The sequence below is a fragment of the Microtus oregoni genome, unplaced genomic scaffold, assembly GCF_018167655.1.
Source record: "Microtus oregoni isolate MIOR12 unplaced genomic scaffold, Mior012 000027F_ref0000203, whole genome shotgun sequence".
Taxonomy (NCBI): domain Eukaryota; kingdom Metazoa; phylum Chordata; class Mammalia; order Rodentia; family Cricetidae; genus Microtus; species Microtus oregoni.
In genome coordinates, this window is record NW_024543086.1 from 699,174 (window position 1) to 719,100 (window position 19,927).

General features: G+C 44.0%; 1 pseudogene; it reads right to left on the bottom strand.

The window, feature by feature from the left end:
• Positions 1-385: 385 nt before the first annotated feature.
• On the bottom strand, positions 386-15,944 carry LOC121463971 (annotated as a pseudogene).
• Between the last annotated feature and the right edge of the window lie 3,983 nt (positions 15,945-19,927).

Below are 19,927 nucleotides of genomic sequence, written 5' to 3' on the forward strand. Positions count from 1 at the left end.
ATGAACAAGACTGCTGTGGAAAATGCTCTTGTATACTGTAAAGATTTGTCACTCATACTGGATTAATAAAATGCTGATTGTCCAGTAGCCAGGCAGGAAGTATAGGCAGGGAAACCAGACTAAGAGAATTTTGGGAGGAGGGAAGGCAGAGTCAGTCACCAGTCACACGCAGTGAAAACAAGATAAGAATGCCTCACTGAGTGAGGTGCCAAGAAGCCACATGGCTAAACATATAAGAATTATGGGTTAGTTTAAGCTGTAAGAGCTAGTTAATAATAGGCCAACAGGTTTATAACTGATAAAAAATATAGACAAGAAGCTGAGCTTTATATTTTTCAAGTCCAGCAGTCTTTCAGACTGGAAAATTAGATAGAGAACAAGAAGTTTAAAAGGCTTTAAACTGGGGAAAACAAAGGAGTCCTGCAAGGACACTGGGTGCTTTTTGTGAGATGAGCTGGGTTTTCCCAGTTGACTGGACCAGTTTCTTGCAGCCGAGAGCCTTGTAGACCCTCTCCATTCTTAGGCCCTTTGGTTGCAGCCACCTGAAATTCTACTTCCACAGTGTAGTCTCTGCCCTTGTGTGAATTGAGATTCAGTCCCCTAAGGGTTTGTCTCAGGTCTTCAAATCATGGGAACAGAGTTCCAAAGGCCATGGGACTTCCTCTTCCTCCAGATATTTCTTCTGAACTCACAAGGCCAACTCTGACAGGCACATTCAATTGGTTTGCTCTATAAGACATATAAAACTTGCTTGGGTAAAAAGTTTGTCATTAACTATGTGCCGCTAGTCTCCGGGATATCAAATGGACTATCTGGAAAACTGCTGGAAATTGTGGATCAGCAAAATCCATTATTGGCCCCTCAGGTATTGGTGGGTTCTTTGATGGCACCACCAATGGCTGCTTATCTGCTACTGTTAGTTCTTCTTCCTGTAAGGGCAGCTGTCCAGAGTGCACTGGAGACTGAGGCCATGGCCTCTGGGGTGAGCTTTGGACATCAGGATGCATTAGTGGACTGGAGGAAGGGTTCCAACCCTAGCGTTGAGGTCGAAGGGATGTCTGTGATGGCAGAGGTGGGGGATGCACAGGCAAAGAGTATCCATACAGTTGGTATTCATATTCCCTTGGTCTTATTTACTGCCAGGGGGCCTTGAGGCCAAAGGCAGTGACTCCTCAGAGTCACCCCTGCAGCTGCTGGCTCACCATTCACCCCTGAGTTAGCAGAAGTTTTTGAAACCTATGGTGCTGATGCTACCACACCCCTGGGTGATAAACAACAGGAGGCTATCGCCACGTTCCCAGACACTCAGCAGTCATCAGTGCCTGGAGACAAAGACCAGCCCCAGGTGCCCAATTAATGGCATTTCCAGGAGCCCTGACAGCCCTGAGATAGCAGCTACTTCGTGTATGCACAAGCTTCCCAGCTTCGTCTCCATAGTGTACCTTGTTGCTAAACACTACCCTTCCACAGCAAAGGTATTAAGAGCACTAAGCAAACATGTATCAATAAATACAAGTGGCTAGAAAAAACAGATTTAGAGAGCTCAGAGGCCACGCTCCCCCATCCGGGGCAGACGCAATGAAGCAAGCCGCCAGGTCAGACATGCTGAATCTTTCCCGGTAAGACTGGAGCTACAGAGATTACTAAAAATGGGATAGGCAAAATACGAGAATTAGCCCGTAAGAGGCTAGAGCTAGTGGGCCAAGCAGTGTTTAAATGAATACAGTTTTTGTGTTGTTATTTCAGGTTTAAAGCTAGCCAGGCGACCAGGAGCTGGGGCGGCAGGAACACAGCCCACAGCTCTCACAACAGAATGGTGCCCAGACGTGTGGACAACTGAATCCAACTGAAAGCCTGAGAAAGCTTGGGAAAGAGTAAAGCATGTTTTCTTGGTAGCAACAATTTCTCGGGTCTACTCTGCTTGCTAAAGGCAAGCAAGCACTCTCATCTAAGAGAGGCTCCTGACTCAGCTTTAGCTGCAAAACCCTGCAGCTCATTAAGAGGTCCTGCCACGAAACACTTAAATGGTATTGAAAAGCTGACTGCATGCTTGTTTGTTTTCAGCCGTAGCAGGAAAATGTTGTGCTGTTTTAAAATGCCGGCTTTCCAGGCCATCCTGCCAGGGCAAACTCTAACTGTTTGAGGCAGGAGGGCCGACTACAGAGAGAGGACTTGAGTGTTGTCTGCGGATATAATGCTGCAACTTACTTGCTGGCAGGGACCTTGAAATGCCATAGAGTTGTGGCGGTAAACATGGCGACAGCCTGTATCTCTGCCATGAGGCTGGAAAGCTAAGGAATCGGCTGGATCCAGCCGCCAAAGCAACAGCTTTAGTCCTACCAATATTGCTTGGTAAATTAAAGACTCATGTGGTCAAAAAAGAGACATATACAGTAAAAGAAAGATTCAAAGTCAAATAAAATGTTTAAATGATTTACAGTGTGTTAAAAATATATGCAAACTAAAAGTTAAAGTTCTTAAAAGTAAAAAATGGAAGAAAGAGAGTAGTTGGGTGTGGTAATACACACCTTTAATTCCAACACTTGGGAGGCAGAGGGAGCTTGACCTCTGTGACTTCAAGGTGTGGTAGCACATGCCTTTAATCCCAGTGCCTAGAAGGCAGGGACAAACAGATCTCTGTGAGTTCAAGGTGTAGTAGCGTACACCTTTAATCCCAATGCCTGGGAGGCAGAGACAGGGGGATCTCTGAGAGTTCAAGGACAGCCTGGTGTACAGAGTTATTCCAGGACAAAGATATACAGAGAATATAAAATAAAAGTAAAAATATACAAAATAGAGTTAAAATAAAGCCACACAAAGATGGAAAATACACAGAGAATCTTGATACTGTATGCTATTATGCTCTCTTTGAATTGTTTGAATGCTGAGAAAAGAGCAACAGCTGCTAAAAGATATTTGTTTATAAATGCTGCTGAACTAATCCAACATAGATATTTTGAAAATGCCTTGACTTTGAAATTTGGATCTAAGGACATGATGCTTTGGAAAGGAGTTTCTTATTTTGTTTTCACAGAGGGTAAGAGTCTGTGGATTGCTTCTATCCCAATATGGTATGATGGACCACGCCCTCCTGAAGGGTTGCTGTGAACACCTTCAGAAAATTGCTTTGCTCAACTGCCAACTGAGATGAAACTAGCACACAGGTTATACCATGAAAGACCTAATTAACGACACCCCCATTCAGCAGGAAGCAGTTTGGAGAGAAATAACTGTGCCCATATTCCCAAAAATTGTTTATAAATGTTCTTTTACATTTAAAGGGGGATATGATAGAGATATGAATAATTTGCATTGATATGGATTTTGCTTTAGTGATTTAAATTTAAGGTCAATTTTGTTATATGTGTATGTATTTCTGATCTTGATTAAGGTATTGTGATTGTTAGTTCATTATTAAAATGTAATGTATAATTAGGAAATATAGGTTGTTAGTGGATAATCATAAATAATAGTCAAGCTTGTAGTCATGTTAGTTAGATTTTCTAGATATATAGAGATATATTTCAGTTAGATAGACATTCTTCATATCTTTCAAAGACTGCAGAATATGGCATTTAAAATATTTTAATAACTTAGGGCTTTTCATGACAATGAGACATGTCTGTTCCTGGCATCCCCAGCTACTTCAAGAGGAAGATGGGCATTGAAGAGGCTCGTTATGGAGTTTGATAGCCATTTGGGCAAGAAACTGCTCTTGCCTGGACTGATGCATAAACTGGACACAAAGAACCCGCAGAGAGAGGACTGCTGAACTTGCCTAAAGGTGAGACGGTCTTTTGGGGTTCCTGACTCATGAGAGTCTGCGAGACATTCTGCAGGATACAGCAGGAAGTGACTGAACTGTCTTTGGAATTTCCTGCTTGAAGAAAATGTCTGCTGGATACTATGGGCCTGAAGGCTGAAGATGGATGCCCCAACGGTACAAAAGAACTTTGGATGACTGTCCAGGCAGTGAGATGTCTCTGTCATTTCTAGAGTTTTCTTATTTCTTGTTTACTTAGATAGTATTATATCCTTCTGGAGTCTTTGATGGAGTTGAAGAATGAATAGATAATTATAGTTTTCCTTAGTTATGATAAAAGATGAAATAGATATAAATATTGTAACTGTAATTCTTGCCTAATAACTGTTTTGCTATATATAATTTTGCTATGTTAAAGTTAAAGCCTTCCTTTTTTTTTGTTTAAACAGAAAAAGGGGAAATGATGGAGGAAGGTCATTGGTTAAAAAATAAAGAAACTGCTTGGCCCTCATAGGTTAAAACATAGGTGGGAGGAGTAGACAGAACAGAATGCTGGGAGAAAGAGGAAGTGAGCTCAGAGGCCATGCTCCCCTCTCCTGGGGAAGACACAATGAAGCAAGCCACCAGGTCAGACATGCTGAATCTTTCCCGGTAAGACTGGTGCTACACAGATTACTGCTTAATCATGGTAAGAGGGAGTCAATGAGACACCATGTGAAATCATAGGTTGATGGAGTCTGAACTTTCAGTTCTGGTGGTGGAAGCTTAGGGGAAAAGCATATGGAATATAGACTGTATTTCCCCCGAATCCAGCAAACATCTCATAGTGGTGAAGTCATTTATCCTTCTTTCCAGCCACAAACTGACATTTCAGCCTAAGGAAGACATTTTCCCATCATGGTCAGAATATAGATTTCCTGTATGTGAGCCTGGAGGTGGGAAGAAACAGGAATGGACGAGCCACCCCCAACCCCTGCCATTCCTTCCTAGCCCCCTTTTATCACTTTTAAGGGTAAGAGGCAACCATGACTGCTTCCTCCTACAGCCACCAGAGTCTTATTTCAATGCGATTATATGACCCTGGAAGGCTGGCACTTGGCCCTTTCCTAGGGGAGTACAGGTGCCGTACAGAGTACAAGTGACAGCACAGACAATATGGCTCTCGTTTGCATTCAGTTCCTACTACTTAGCAACTGTGAGATCTTGGGCACTTACGGCTCTGGGTTTTTCAGTCTAGGAAGCTGACGTAATAAAGAGGTTTCAATGATCTATTCTGTATGACTCTCGTAGCAAGCACCCAGCTAGACACATCATAACTATATTAGCTGTTACCATTAGTGGCCCACAGAGGCTAGGTGAGTGCTCGTTCAGAATGTGTGCCCTCATCTCCTCTAAACTCGTGTGTTGAAATCATCTTTACTGACATGATGGTTTTAGTGGGTCCTTGCTTTGGGAGGGGAGTAGATTATAGGGATAAGTCTTATGAAGGAGAATAGAACATCTCTAAAGATAGTCCTAACAGAAACAATTTGTCCCTTTCACCATTTGAGGTCAGAGTTAGAAGGTGATGTCTATGGTCAAGAAGGTGGCCCTCACCAGTACTTCCATCCAGGTCTTTACAGCCTTTGTCATGGTGAGAATATTTCAGGCACTCATAAATTATGTAACTTATGGAGCTTGGTATGAAATCCTAGACAAGTGGTTATGCGTTCCCTAAGGATGCAGGGAACTGGAAGCAGCGACACTGTTACTCCAATAGTGAGAAAAAGTTACGAAAGTCTAATGATTCTGGAGCTCATTAGAAAGCTGAGGTCCCAGAATAAAGAAATTACCTGTGATGGGGGAAGAAAAGGCCCCTCAGAAGAGAAGCTGAAACTGTGGCCTCGGTACTCTGTGACAATGATTAAGAAAGGGAGGGATGATATATAAAAGGACAGGAAGAATCCAACAAGACAAGTATCTCAATGTTTTCTATAGGTTGGGTATGGGCCAGCATGAAAGATGCCCTAGAGACCCTCAGGAAGGGGAGGGATTTGTATCAGATCCTGGGCTCCTTGCCAGAGATTTTGGCCATAAGAATACCCCGTGGGGGGGGGGCGGGTGGAGAGATAGGTCAGAGGTTAAAAACACCAGTTGCTCTTCCAGAGGTCCTGAGTTCAATTTTCAGCAACTACATGGTATCTCACAACCATCTGTAATGAGATCTGGTTCCGTCTTCTGGCATGTAGGCAGAACACTGTATACATAAAAAAATAAGTAAAAAAAATCTTTAAAAACAACAGCAACAAAAAAATCCAGGTTGTGGTGGTGCATGCCTTTAGACCAGCACTCGGGAGACAGAGGCAGGTAGATCTCTGTAAGTTCGAGGCCAGCCTCCAAAGCTACACAGAGAAACACTGACTCAAAAACCAAAAACCGAAAAAAAAAGAAGAGAAAAAAGAAAAAAAGAAAAAAAAGACTACTCTATGAAAGAGGAGGAAGTAGTGGAAAAATTACTCAGTAGTGTGTGGGAGGAAGGGTAGACACTATGAGAGAGGCCAAAGACTTATCCTCCACTCTGGAATCTTGTCTTTTATAGGGACAGGTATCCAAATTAACATTGGAAAAACAGCCCTGTTCCAATTCCAATTCCTCCAGGAATAAAAAAAGACCGGTTGTGTTCAGAGAAAAAGCTGAGAGTTCAGAGCCAGGGATTAACTGTGCAAGCATGTTTCCCGGCAGTAGCTGTCCTGTGAAGAAAATTCCTATCCATTTTGAAGCAGAACTGCTTTTAGTTTCACGTCCCCACACATCCTGTCTGGTGTGCTCTAAGAATATGGAGGCATGGTTGCCTCTTACTTCCTGCCTTGTGATGGCCACAGATGCCTGCATCACCTGCCAGGTGGCATTCTGTGACTTGGAGATGCAGTAGACCTACTGCAAGACTGGCTAGCATTGCTAAAGTTGCCATCTCCAAATGGCCAATATGTCCCATGTCACCAGTGATGGCATCGAGGAAGCAGCAGGCTGTGGTGGAGGAGCCAAGAACATAGCCATTCACTACACTATCTGCAGATATAAGTTTGCCAATTCCAATGCCTAGGAAAAGTTACCTTAACTCTTGACTGTATGTGGAACTGGAGATGGAGGTGGTACAGGCTGTGAATTACCACGGAGATAATGAATAAGAATGTGGAGAAGGAGCTAAGTGTGGACGACATGGCCAAGGTACCATAAATGTGGCCATTAAGGCTCTGTCATTCATATATCCCAATAAAGGGACTTCAGCTTCTGCAGAAGAATCCAGGAGTGGCAAGGTTGGGGACTCACAGCTATGCCTGGGTGGAGAAGCTGCTCCAGCTCCTGTAGTTTGATCAACAAATGAAGAAGTTGACCAAGCAGCAGGATAAGGAAATCGAGGAAGAGGAGGAGAAATGAGAAGAAGTAGGACGCAGACCTAGATGAAGAAGGCTGAGAGCATACTGATGCTAATGAAGAATTTCACTATGAAGATGCTGGCACCATGGTCCACAGAGGATGTGGGAGATGAAGAGTCTGGGCCAAACCCACACTCAGGCACCATTTCCATAGCAGAGTGCTTATTTTGTTCCCACCATTCATTATCCCTCATGAAGAATGTGACTCACAGGACCAAGCTCCACAGCTTCCTTATTCTTTATACAGAATATCTCTCAGACTGATTAAAGACAGGAGAGGAAGTTGGTGTTGGCAAGAATTACTTGTGGGACAATGAGAGGGGGAAATTGCTCGACTCTGTGGAAGCTGTTCAGGCGCACGAGGATGACAAAAGCCACTGCAAGCTCTTCACATATGGTGATGCTACATTAGAATTCCCAGAGGGCTGTGATTTTAGGAGTAGCTCCACAGATCACAGGGAGGGAGGGGAATGAGGCTGAGGAGCTGCCCTCAGATAAGATCTTGGAATTGTGATGATGAAACCATGGTGCCATTTCTTCCTTCCTGTGCCAGATCAGCTCATCCCTCCTGAATGAGGCACCACAGACGGTGATTTGGCTTATCAAGAGCGGTGGAAGTTGCTAGAAACCAGAAGGCTGTGGGCTGGAGCAGCTCTCATGTAGGAGTGAGCTGTGCAGTATGTCGAAAGGATGAGATCAAAATGGATGCTGAAGACAGGAATGAGGCAGTTCCAGTCAACAGATGCACTTCACGACCCAGGTGGGATTCTGAGAGGCTGAGCCTGAAATGCATTTCCTGCCATACTTTCTCCTTGCCCAAGGACCAGGGGAAACCAGGCTGTGGGATAGATTGACTGCCATTTTATTTGCTCTTCCTAATTAAAAACAAAAAGTCAGAATGGAAAAAAAAATGAGAAGACATACAAAAATGTGGTTTAAAAACTCACTGCCAAGCCAAGTGTAGTGGTACATGCTTGGAATCCCAGCATGCTACCAGTAAAGACAGGAAGATCAGGAATCCATCCTAAGGTATACAGTGAGTTCAACTTCAGGCACAAGGCCACACCTACTCCAACAAAGTCACACTTCCTAATAGTGCACTCCCTTTGGGGCTATTTTCTTTCAAACCACTACATTCTACTCCTGGCCCCCAAAGGCTTGTAGCCATATCACAATGCAAAAATGCATCCGGTCCAACTTTAAAAGTCCCCACAGTCTATCACAGTCCCACACTTATTTGAAAGTCTAAAGTTCAAAGTCTCTTCTGAGACTTTGCAATCTCTTAACTGTAATCACTTGTAGAACCAAAATCAAATATCACATCACATATTTGACCCTACCTCATCTAATCTAGTGTATCACATCTTTTAGCACACGCATGTTTATGTGCGTATGGGTGCATGTGTGTATATGCACATGTATCTCTGAATACACTAGAGGCCAATGATGGATGCCTTCTTTGATTTCTCTCTACTTCATTTCCCAAGGCAGCTCTTTCGGAGCATGGAGCTCTCCCGTTTTGCTAGTCTAGCTAACCAGTCTGTTCTGGGGTCTCCTACCTCAGCTTCTATAGCTGCCCTGCTTTTACACAGATGCTGGACTCTGAACAGTGGTTCTTATGCGAGTGTGGGGAAGTGTTTTATCCACTGATCTACTTCCCCAACTGCTGTGGAGTAGAATATTTAACTCTGTAAAGATGTGTTGCATTTGTTTGTGTTGCAGAATAATTGTTTAGCTATGTGAAGATGTGTTACATTTGTTTATGATTCATTTGCTCTAACTACGTAAAGACGTGTGGCTTTTGTTTATGCTGCGTTTAACTCTGTAAAGATGTGTTGCTGTTTCACCTTGATTGCATAAGGTACCTGATTGGTCTAATAAAAGGATGGATGGCCAGTCACTAGGCAGAGGAGGAATGGGCAGGGCTGAGAGAAAAGGGTAGTCAGTCGGACAGCTGGGGCCCAGCTAGCCTGGGGCCAGCCAGCCAGATATGGAGGAAGCGGGAAAGCAGGATGGACAGTAGGTAGGTGAGAAAAACAAGCCTTGGGACAGCACATAGGTGAATAGAAATGGGTTAAGGCTAGAAACAAGCCTAAACTAAGGCCGAGCATTCATAATTAATAATAAGTCTCTATGCCATGATTTGGGTGTTGCTGTTTCATAAAGCCTGCTCCACCATCCTGTCACCGTTTAATTTAACCACAGGCGGCATGGCTTTACAACAAAAATCCTGGTGGTGTGTGATGAAGTAGCAATTTCAGTAAATTATTGTTGCCTTCATTATAATAGTTTCCTAGGTAAAAATTCTCAAGTTTTTCCTCCCTTTTCCCTTCTTGGGCACCATGTCTAGCCTTCTTCTGGACTAAAGGTCAGCGATCTCCCCCATTTTCTCAGTACCACTCACTCCGATTGACATTTACACTTGAGTAAACCTTAAACTTCTCTGACCTTTTTTAAAAGCTAGATTTTGAAGAGATTTTTTTCTCTGTTTAAAAACAGGATGCTATTGTTGCTATCCTCTGTAAAAGGCTACGTCTCCTCTTCTACTGTTCCCCTTTAAGATATTTTGTATGTTTATTTAGATTTCTGTTCCTCTCAAAAGTGAGAGCCTGCTCCTTCTCCCCCTTGCTCCCCAATGCGTGGGATCTATATGCTTTGTGGAAGCACGAGAACTACTCAGTGGTAGTTAAAAGGTGTTCAGCCATTTCACAAACACACCCCTCTTAGTCATGTAGAATAAAGAAGGGAATAAATCAGCCCTTAAATATCCCATTTATTGCAGAAAAACGAAAAACAACAGATGTAGGTATTTGCGTGGCATGAAATATTGCTGAATAGAAGTCTCCAGTCTGGACTGAATCACAAATTTAATTCTCCCCGAGAAAGGTATGTTCAGCCGTTGTTTGGCTAGTCCTTGATCTTTTGTTTCATGCGGAGGCTCAGACGCATGGTAGGCAAGTGCTCTGGGGCTGGGTGACACCGTCAGCTTGGCTTGCTTGTGATAATATGCAGGGGAAGGAGCGTGGCAGTGGGTCTCCCCTGTCAGGGTAGGCTCTCAGGAACATCGTAGCCAATCCTTTTATAAATCATTTCCATTTCTTCTTACTGCTTCGGGATGGTATTTCTTATTTGATTCCCTGTCTTCTGCTAAATTCCATCCAACATTTCCTGGATCTCCTCTCCCAACGCTAGAGGTTTGGGTGTACTCTAGGAACATACTAGGTGCTTTTCTGGTGTCCTTTCATCTCACTGGTTTAACTGGGGGGAGATAGGTTTATAGGGTGGGTCTGATCTGTTGTCGTAGTTAACTTCTGTGGTCAACTTGGTACTCTTGCAAAGATGCAAACTCAAGGACTTTCCTTCACTGGCCTGTGGGTATCTCGTTGGGGGCTTTTTCTTGGTTGCTAATTGGTATGGGAGAGCACAGCATACTGAGTGGTGCCATCTCTAGGCAGGTGGGTCTTAGGGCTGAATAAGAAAGGCAGCTGAGCTGGGCTGTGGTGGTGCAAGCCTTTAATCCCAACACAGAGGCAGAGGCAGGCGGATCTCTGTGAGTTCAAGGCCAGCCTGGTCTGAAAGAGCTAGTTCCAGGACAGGCACCAAAACTACAGAGTAACCTTGTCTTGAACCCCCCCCTCCCCCCCCCAAAAAAAAGAAAGGCAGTTGAACACAGGAGGATCAAGCCAGTAAGCAGCACTCCTTCGTGGCCTCTGTTTCAGTTCTAGCCTTGAGCTCCTGTCCTGGCTTCCCTTACTGATAGGCTGTAACTTGTAAGCACAAACAAACACCTTATTCCCCCAAATTGGTTTTGGACAGTGTTTTATAGCAGCAACAGAGAGAAAATAAGGACAATCCGTGTATATAAGAAAACAAATTTTGAGAGTAAGAAACTTGCCTGGAGCCCTCTTGAAACTGAGGTTTGTCTGAGTTCCAAGTCTAAGTACTTGATTGTGGCTGAGCCTAAAGGCTGATGGGCCGGATGACGCTACTGACTATATGAAACATTCTGTAATGGGATACCTTTGAGAGAACCGAGGACCGATCTCTCAGACTAATTTCATGCTTCTGTAATTGTCCTCTTGGGAACTATTCGAGGTTGAGATGTACGCCTATAGCCATAATCTATTGGGGTCACTAACACCCCTGGAAGTATTTATGTCCATTAAAGACTGACTGGTACTCCAGGGTCTTCCCCTATTGTTTTCTCTAATGTTTCTATTCCCATAATGTCATTTACTGTCACTCACTGTCTCTATGGATTTCCAAGTATATATATATATATATATATATATATATATATATATATATAACGAGTAAATAGCATGCGGCATTATATACACCACTTAATGTGTATATAATGTGTGGTATCCCATTGGGTAATGGGCCTAATCTAGTCTCTTGAGCCTCTTTACTAACTTTCTTCATTTTTAGAGTACTCTTAATATCTGGTTTATTTTCCTTCATGCCCTCAAAATCCAAAGAGATCTTAGGATTATTTTTATTGACGCACAGAAAACTTTGACACTGTTAGTCTCCATATCTGGAGGACCCTGGAAAAGCTCTAGGTGCCTGCTTTGGCAAGAAGACTTTTTTTTTCCCCCTGTAGATGTCCCTTCTCAGGGGGGTGTGAATTTTCAGCACTCAGCCCCTACCCAGAATATGCAGAGATGGGATTTTAAACCTTGATCAACTCATAAAGGCTTAGACACTACCTTTGTGATATTCAAGTTTAGATCAGAAATCAGTTTAGAAAAAGAAGGCTTGTGAAATTGGGAAGAAGAGTGATGGGAGATGGGGAGGGGGAGAGTTGGAGAGGAGGGAAAACGGGGCTGTGGATTGGACCAAAACATGTTATATGCATACATGCATGCATAGAATCCTCAAAAAAGATTAAAATCCAAAAAGAGATCCACTTATTCATATTCACTTGATCTGGTTGAAGACATGTGTGCAAGTGTGATGTATTTGGTATAGTGTACCTGTTTTTATGGTTGTGTGTACAAGTGCTTGTGAGTGCATGTACACAGGTGTGCCTGCCCATGTGGGTGCCAGAGGTCAATATCAAGTATCTTCACCTATTACTTTCTGTCATGGTCTTGGAGACAGGGTCTTCCACTGAACCGGGAGCTCACCAGCTGTCTGGGCTCAATGGCAAGTCAGCTCAAGGGATCAACCTTTTTGACCCTCCCCCAGCACTGGGCTGACAAACTCCTGCTGTCATTCCCAGCTTTTGAGTTGTGCTGGGGATTTGAACTTTGGTCCTCACGTTTGTATGAGAAGCATCTTATTGACTGAGACAAGATTTTTACACAGAAACTTGAAAACAATGTTCTGAGTTGGCTTCTTGAGAGGCATCGCTGTGCAGTGGTGGCTGGTGTTTCATCAGCAGAGACTAGTTTGTGTGTTAAGTCACCTAATCAGTCCAATGTGCACAAAGTCACCAACCAGAAATACAAATAATACAAACAGTAAGCTACGTATGGAGGATGGGTGTTTACAGAATGATTTTTCTGCAGTAGGACTTAAAGCAAAAGAGAACATCTTTGTGATATTATATTCATTCTAAACAATCCATGAAAAATATTGCTGATGTCAATTTTATGACATGCTGCTCTGACTTAATGACCACATGGCATTTTCTAAAGCCCCATGATTAGTTTGCTTGTCCTCAGAGCAGAAAGGTTTTAAGTATTCTTCAAGTCTCCAGGGATCAGCTCCAAAGTGAGGCATTTTATGACACATTTGGCAAACCATCAATCTTGTTGACCTTGGAGTTAGCAGCATTTAGGGGCTCACCATTCTGTTCCTCTGGAGGCTAATATTTGAGTAAATTCACTTGTCTTTTGTGAAGCAACTTCTAGACACTTGGCACTGCCAGCCAACAGTGAGAGCTAATACGGCTACTTCTGCCCAACGTGACAGATTGTTTTTTAAGGAGACACACAATTTTAAAGTAGTTATCTAAATGACTTTCACTTGATAAATCTGACTTACCAGATGGTTTAAAATACCAATTCAAGCTCTAATGTTTGTACATTTTCCAGCTATGGATGTGAGAAGCAGACACCTCTCATAATTCACAATTTTACTTTCAGTTTCTTGAGGCATGGAAAGGACATAGTCATAAGCCCGATGCTGAATTCACTGGGGGCAAAGGACTCTCAATGTACCCTTATGTGTGTTTATTGCCTGACTTAGCCTCATCCAACATACACTGGCTGTGTTTTTATTGACACCTGCTTTTGAGAAAAGTCACAGGTTAATTTTTAAAGTAGCTTCTAGATGCTTGGCTTTAGTGTCAAGCAGACACGACTGAGTCTGATTAGTGTTGCCTGCTTGAATAGTGACTGATCTTCTTGGCGCGGCCCTGTGCTGGCAACCACAGCCACAGAGAATTCGTGAACACAACAGCCATGTCATGTCCACGGGACAGCATTCCCAGCTCTCCTCCACATCTCTAGTTCTGAAATTCTTTCCACGTATTCTGTGAAGTCCCTTGAGACTTGGAGGGGTTGAGGGAGGGAGAATGTAGATGTCCCTTTGAGGTCTGAGCGTTCACCAATTTCTTGCTTTCATTGCTTTGATTGGTTAAGATTCTCTAGATTAGTGCTGCTCATGGCGAGAGAAGCTTCTCAGGCCAAGGTCTTACCCACTTACAAAGAGCAAATGACTGAAAGGTCTGTATTCTACTTTGGCAATCTTGCTCAAAGCGCTGCAGCAAATTAGCTACCCTACTCCATGGGGCCTCTCTATCTAGCCAGGGCTGACCCTTCTCTAGCCCTGCTTCTATTGCAGCCTGGGCCAGGATGTTTCCATCAAAGATACCTTTTCAGTTACATCTGAATCTCCCGTGAGGGTCATTAATGCTGTCGGGTCTTCTCTGGAAAGTTCAGGAAGCTTGCCTATTGATTTGCTTTCTTCTTCAGCTTGTGGCTGTTGGGGTAGCATGGAGGCAAAGTGTCTGGAAGATGGCAGAGGTCTGTTTAGGGGCAACTGATGATTTCAGGATGGGAAGGTTAAGGATGATTGCTGCCTCCAGATCGCAATGACAGCAGAGTTGCCTCACAGAGGCTTTTGACTGAGGGTGGAAGTTCTCTAACTGATGGGGGCATCGCTTCTCCTGCAGGGATTTCAAGCTGTCGATTGTTGGGCTCCCATCCAAGCTGCATCAGGGATGAGGGTTGCACTTTAAGGTTTATAAGTGTTGCTGACACTGGAGGTCAAGTTTTGGGAACCTCTAAAGTGGGGGATGGAGGGAAGGATGAAGAGGCAGCAATTATATTTAAGAGGGGGGAATTCAGTATACCCTTGCCTCAGCGAGCATGCACCCTTGAACTAGTATGCCGTGAATGATGAATTCCTCAGAATTATGGCTGGGATATCTTAAAAAGCTAGAATTCCTCATCTTTGTCTGAAGCTTGTAGCCACTAATGCTAGAGAAGAAAGTGTTGCTTGCTCTGAAATGAGTGCATGTCAGGGAATAAATGCCAGGTATAGAGTAATGGGACTTGATGGAAAGAAGCAGCCTAGGTCACTGAGCCCCTGAGACTTGAAGAGGAGCTGGAAACATAGTTCGGGGATTGCTCTTGCAATGTGGGTTAGGTTCACCACTCCCATATGGTGGATCACAACCATCCCATCTCTAGTTCCAAGAGACCTTTTCACCCTCTTCTGAGCTCCTCAGATACCAGGCACACTTGTGGTATCCACACACGTTTAGATAAAACACTCATATATGTGAAATAAGTCTAAGAAACAAAGACTTGCAGGAAGGAATGGGATGATAGGAATAAAATATGATTGGTAGGGAATGAGATGGGAAGGGGAGCCTTGTTTAATACAAAGCCATTTTGGGGCATAAAAGGAATAACTCCAGGAAACTGGTGGATGAGTAGAAGCCTAATAAGGCTTTGAACTCTGATCTCAATCCTATCAAATATGAAACAGAACAACCTCTTCCAGGAAAAGAGCAATGGGGATGCATGAAGGACCTGGTTCAGTGGGAGGAGCGAACCTGCCCTGGGTTATTCTTTCTGTTTAAGCAGCTAGAACTGCAGGCTTGGGGGCAAACAGCACTGGACTGGACTCTAGGAGGTGATGTGTTTCTGTTTTTCAGCAGCTGGGAGAAAGAAGCTTTTGCACAAAGCCGAGGGTGGGAGGGTTTAACTATCAGAGCACTCAGGAAAGGCTGGAGCGCTTGAGGGAGGCAGGTGTGAGGAATGCTTTCATCTTTATTTATTTATTTTACCTCTCCAGTATTGTGATTTGCAAAATTGACTTTCATTACAGGCAAGAGAGTGGTAGAGAATTCTAATAATTCTCTCACAATATGTATTTGCCTATGGTTCTAAAACGCAATAAAGTAATGAGGCCCTTTGTTGACCCTCTGCACAGCTCCAAAGATACCAAGAATTTAATAGTAGGCTGAACTATAACTAAGCAAATAACACCTGAAACATGAATAGCCTTCAAATTATTCCAAGGCAACAGCAAGGTAAATGATGGGAAATGAGAGGTTTAATAACGACCATAAACACTTCAGTAATATGATAATCAGTGTGATGAACGTGTTTAAACTGCCTATTCTGGAACGTTCCCCCGCCCCATCTCTCTCACTCTGTGTGTGTGTGCGCCTGTGTGTTTGTATATACACACATATCCCTTAGTGTGTTCATAACCAGAGAAAGTACTTTTAAAGAATACTGTTTATTCTTTGAAATGTGAATACATTTATGTAACTTATTTTGATCGCACCTGGCCACCATACTCTCGTTCTTCTTCCCGCTACTGTCTCTTGCCCCACTCCTCTCCCCATGCCATTCTCTTTTGTATTTTAAATTGTCACCAACCTTTCAGTCTAATTAGTGTTGTCCACCTATGCATGGATGTGGCACTATCAACTGAGGTGTGAGCAACCTACCAGCAATCGTGTCCCCAAAGGAGGACGAATCTCTTTTCCTTGGTCACCATTAACTACCAATACCTCCTCCTTTAGAGATGGGTCTTTGGGGCCCTTCCTCTAAAATACTTTTTTTTCCCCAAGACAAAGTACTTTTTAAAATATAGCTTTATTTTATACTAATTAATGAAGAAAATTAAGTAAAACCAGGCAAGTGAACTGAAAAAAGAAAATAAAAAAATAAGAAATAGATTTATTTTTAATTTTATGTGTGTGATTGTTTGCCTGTGTGTATGTATGTCACTAAGTGTGTACAGTGCCTGCAGAGGCCAGAGTGAGTGCTGAGTGTTGGAGCTCTTGGACTTGAAGTTACTATAAGGTTGTGTGTTGTTGTGTGGTTGCTGGGAATCAAACCTGGGTTCTCTGTAAGGGCAGCTAGTGCGCATAACTTCTGAGCCATCTCCTCAGCTTCCGACAGTGATCATGCAATATCTTTGGTTTGACCCCAGTCTGATTCCTTCCACATGGTGTAATTTTTGAGGTTTACCCATTGTGCACCATGTATGAGAAGTTATTTATTTACTTTCAAGTTAGGGTTTCAGAGTGGCCTTGAACTGATGACCTGGAATTTCTGATCCTCCTGCCTCTTCCCACTAAGTGCTGGGATTATCAGTATGTGCAGCCATGGCCCAGACAAGTTTTGGGCAAGCTAGGCAGGCACTCTACCAGCTGAACTGAGTTCCTGGCCCTCGTCCATTCATTGTTTTTATCAGTAGTGTTCTGTTGTTCAAGCACATTTGTTTGCCTGTTGTGGTTGATGGTCCCTTGTTCTGTTTGCTACTATGAACATTTGCTTCCATGCTGCTGTTTGCACACAAAATCATAGTTGTTCCAATTGTGCTATGGTTCAGTACCGCAAAAATTTATTTTTCTTCAGATGATGAAACCGAGACTCAAAAAAACATTTCTGAAACTTGCCCACGTTGACTCATGCAGGAAGGGTAATGTTCCGAAAAGTCGCAAAAACACATTTGATTCTTTTGGACTTCTGGAAAACTTACCAACTCCTGGCGTTAGCCTTGAATCCATTATCTGCTTCAGGTGGAAGGTGGGGTGTTAGGGGCACATGCAGAATGGAACTCAGAGACTAGAGGGAAAGATGAGAGCCAGGCTTCAGGAGGAGAGGCAAGGAGAGCGGGAAAGATGGGGACTGGGCAGTCACTGAGGGTTTTCAGTGTGTCCAGGATCCCTAGAGTGAAACTTGGCAGAACCTTTTCTGGATGCTGGGTGAGGTGTGGAGAGGGGAGAAAACACAGAGCTGATGTAGAGCGACGTAGCTGCCCACTGCCTGACCCAGCGAGCATTTGTACAGAGAAGAGCTGAGAGGCCAGATGGGTTTTGGGTCCTGAGGACGTGGGGTACAGAGAGTAAGGAGTGGCAAGATCAGAGGGTTTTAGACTCAAGGCCCATTCAGAGCTCTAGACGGAGACAGTACCCAGCTTCCCTCCTGGGAGAGCAGCATGCAGGCGACCTGGAATTAGTTTGCATTTTGCCTCCAGTGCCCTTGAAATGTGGAGTGGACTCACGAGTTGCCTGCATTCAGGATTGTGGTCCCAGGGGAGTTTGTCCGGGGGACGTCAGCCCAGCTCAGCCTGGATGTGCCTCTCACCACCTAGGTTGCTTTTTAGGGCTCTACAGCCTCGGCAGGAGAAGATGTGAGACTAGGTTAGCTGAGAACTGTCAGCACCCAAGTCGCCATCAGAACCAGACTTCAAGAGAGCAAGTGGGAGGCCTCAATGGCCTTTTCAGAGAAGGTCGGTGGAAGCCAGAGGCGCTCTGTCCCTAGGTCACTGCAGAGTGAGATGAGAGAAGAGGCAGGAGCCAGGGCTTTGTGTAGCACCCTCTGAAGTCTGTGTCCTGGAAGTGTGGCCTGCTGTGCCCTTTTCCCTGGCTTTCCCACAGCACCTCTGGGCTCCTCAGTTTCCCTCCCGTATTCCTAGTCTTGGATACCAGCCTGGCTGTGTGGAAATCTGTGCCTGATACGGACTGGCTCAGCAATGTTCAATGCTAGCATCCATCCAGGTCTCCTAGGGCAAGCTGTATTCAGGTTTTGTTGTGTGACTTTCCTCATTTTGTAGCCTAAGGGCTAAAGGTGTGTATGAAGGGAGAAAAAGGTCTGTGAGGGAGATAAAGAAGCAACATTTTCTCTTCTCATGGAGAGCAATGAGATGATTTGTGACCTGTTGACACACCATGTGTGAGACACTCGTTTGGGATGTGAAATCAAATGTCCAGGACTCCCGACTCCATTCTTTTAGTCATTGTTCTTGGGATGTGGTGCCATGGACCACAGCTAACAGCATTCTGAGACCTTGCTCCTTGCTGGCCACTGCTGTCAGTAGTTTGCATGTATTAACCAGTTAGATCCTCAACAAATCTAGTTGGTAGAGGCTGTCTTCATTTTAGGGAAAGAAATGGAGATGCAAAATATTTAAACCTTCCCCAAATCACCTAGTATGCAATTGGTGGTGAGGCAGGTGGTTCGGATATACAGCTTACAATCACCCTTGGCTTCGATGATGTCATCTGTCTCCCACATAGCACTCCCCATCTTTCCAAGATCACCTTAGTGGCAGAGGGGCTGATACTGCCAGTTTACATCTGCAGGACTAGGAATGTCAACAGCAGAGCCGTGGTACCAGGGATTGACAATGTCGGGGACAACAGAGGACTGGGGCATAAAGGTGTAAAGAAATACAGGGGGAATAGTGGAAGATAACCAATGTCATGTCTAGGAGTTTGTCCGGGAGGGGCAGACATGGAGGGATCACAGAGAGAATCGCTGAAAGGAAACAACCTGCAAGACGTCCTTAAAGCTGACAGTGAGCGCAGCAACTGCTTCTCAAGAGCGCTCTGCCTGGGTCTGTCTTAGTTTCTTTTCCTGTGGCTGTGACAAAATCCTCTGACAGGGACTAGTGATATAGTGGAAGCCCTGGCACTTGCTGCCACCACTTGACGACTTAAGTTCAATCCCTGAGAACCACATGGTGGAAGGGAACCCTTAGACTGTCCTCTGGACTCTATTGTACTGAATTAAATAAAAACATTCAAAGTAAAGGAACAGAGGTTATTTATAAATAAACAAATACACAAAGGTAATTTAACAACAATTCTGTCAGAAGTGACTGAAGGCAGAACGGTTCATTTGGGCTTATGGCCCCAGGGTATGATCCCGTGTGGTAGAGAAGTTACAGTACAGGAGCTTGGAACAGCTAGTCACATTGTACCTGCAGCCAGAAAGCAGAGAACAATGATTCCGTGTTGCTCCCTTTCTCCATAGTTACAGATCAGGATTCTTAGCTGTGGAATGGTGCCACCCGCGGTACTCAGGTCTTCTTGCATCAATATATACAGTTACAGGTGCATCCACAGGACCATCTTCCAGGAAATTCTGGAGTCTGTCAAGTTACCAGCATCACCACAGGGTCTTAAACAAGATAATACCGAAGCTGCAGAACATGCCAGCCTTCTGTGCGATCTTGCAGAGAATTTATCTTGCCATGAATTCTCACTAAGGGCTGGTTGACCCGAAAGAAAATGCCAACTTTGCTAATTACTGAGTATACATAAGAAATAACCTTCCTCTTTTAGCATTAGATGAAGCAGATAAACAGGAGTAGCAACTAATGGCCAAAGCAAGCCCGAGCTGTCAATCACAAGAGCTGTCTATTCCCAAGTGCCTAAAACAGAGATATTTGCCAGAAGTGTGGCGTGAAAAGTAGGTGGCTTAGTTAATATCCAAAATGAAAATTTTCTTTCTTATTTTTTCAAGACAGGGTTTCTCTGTGT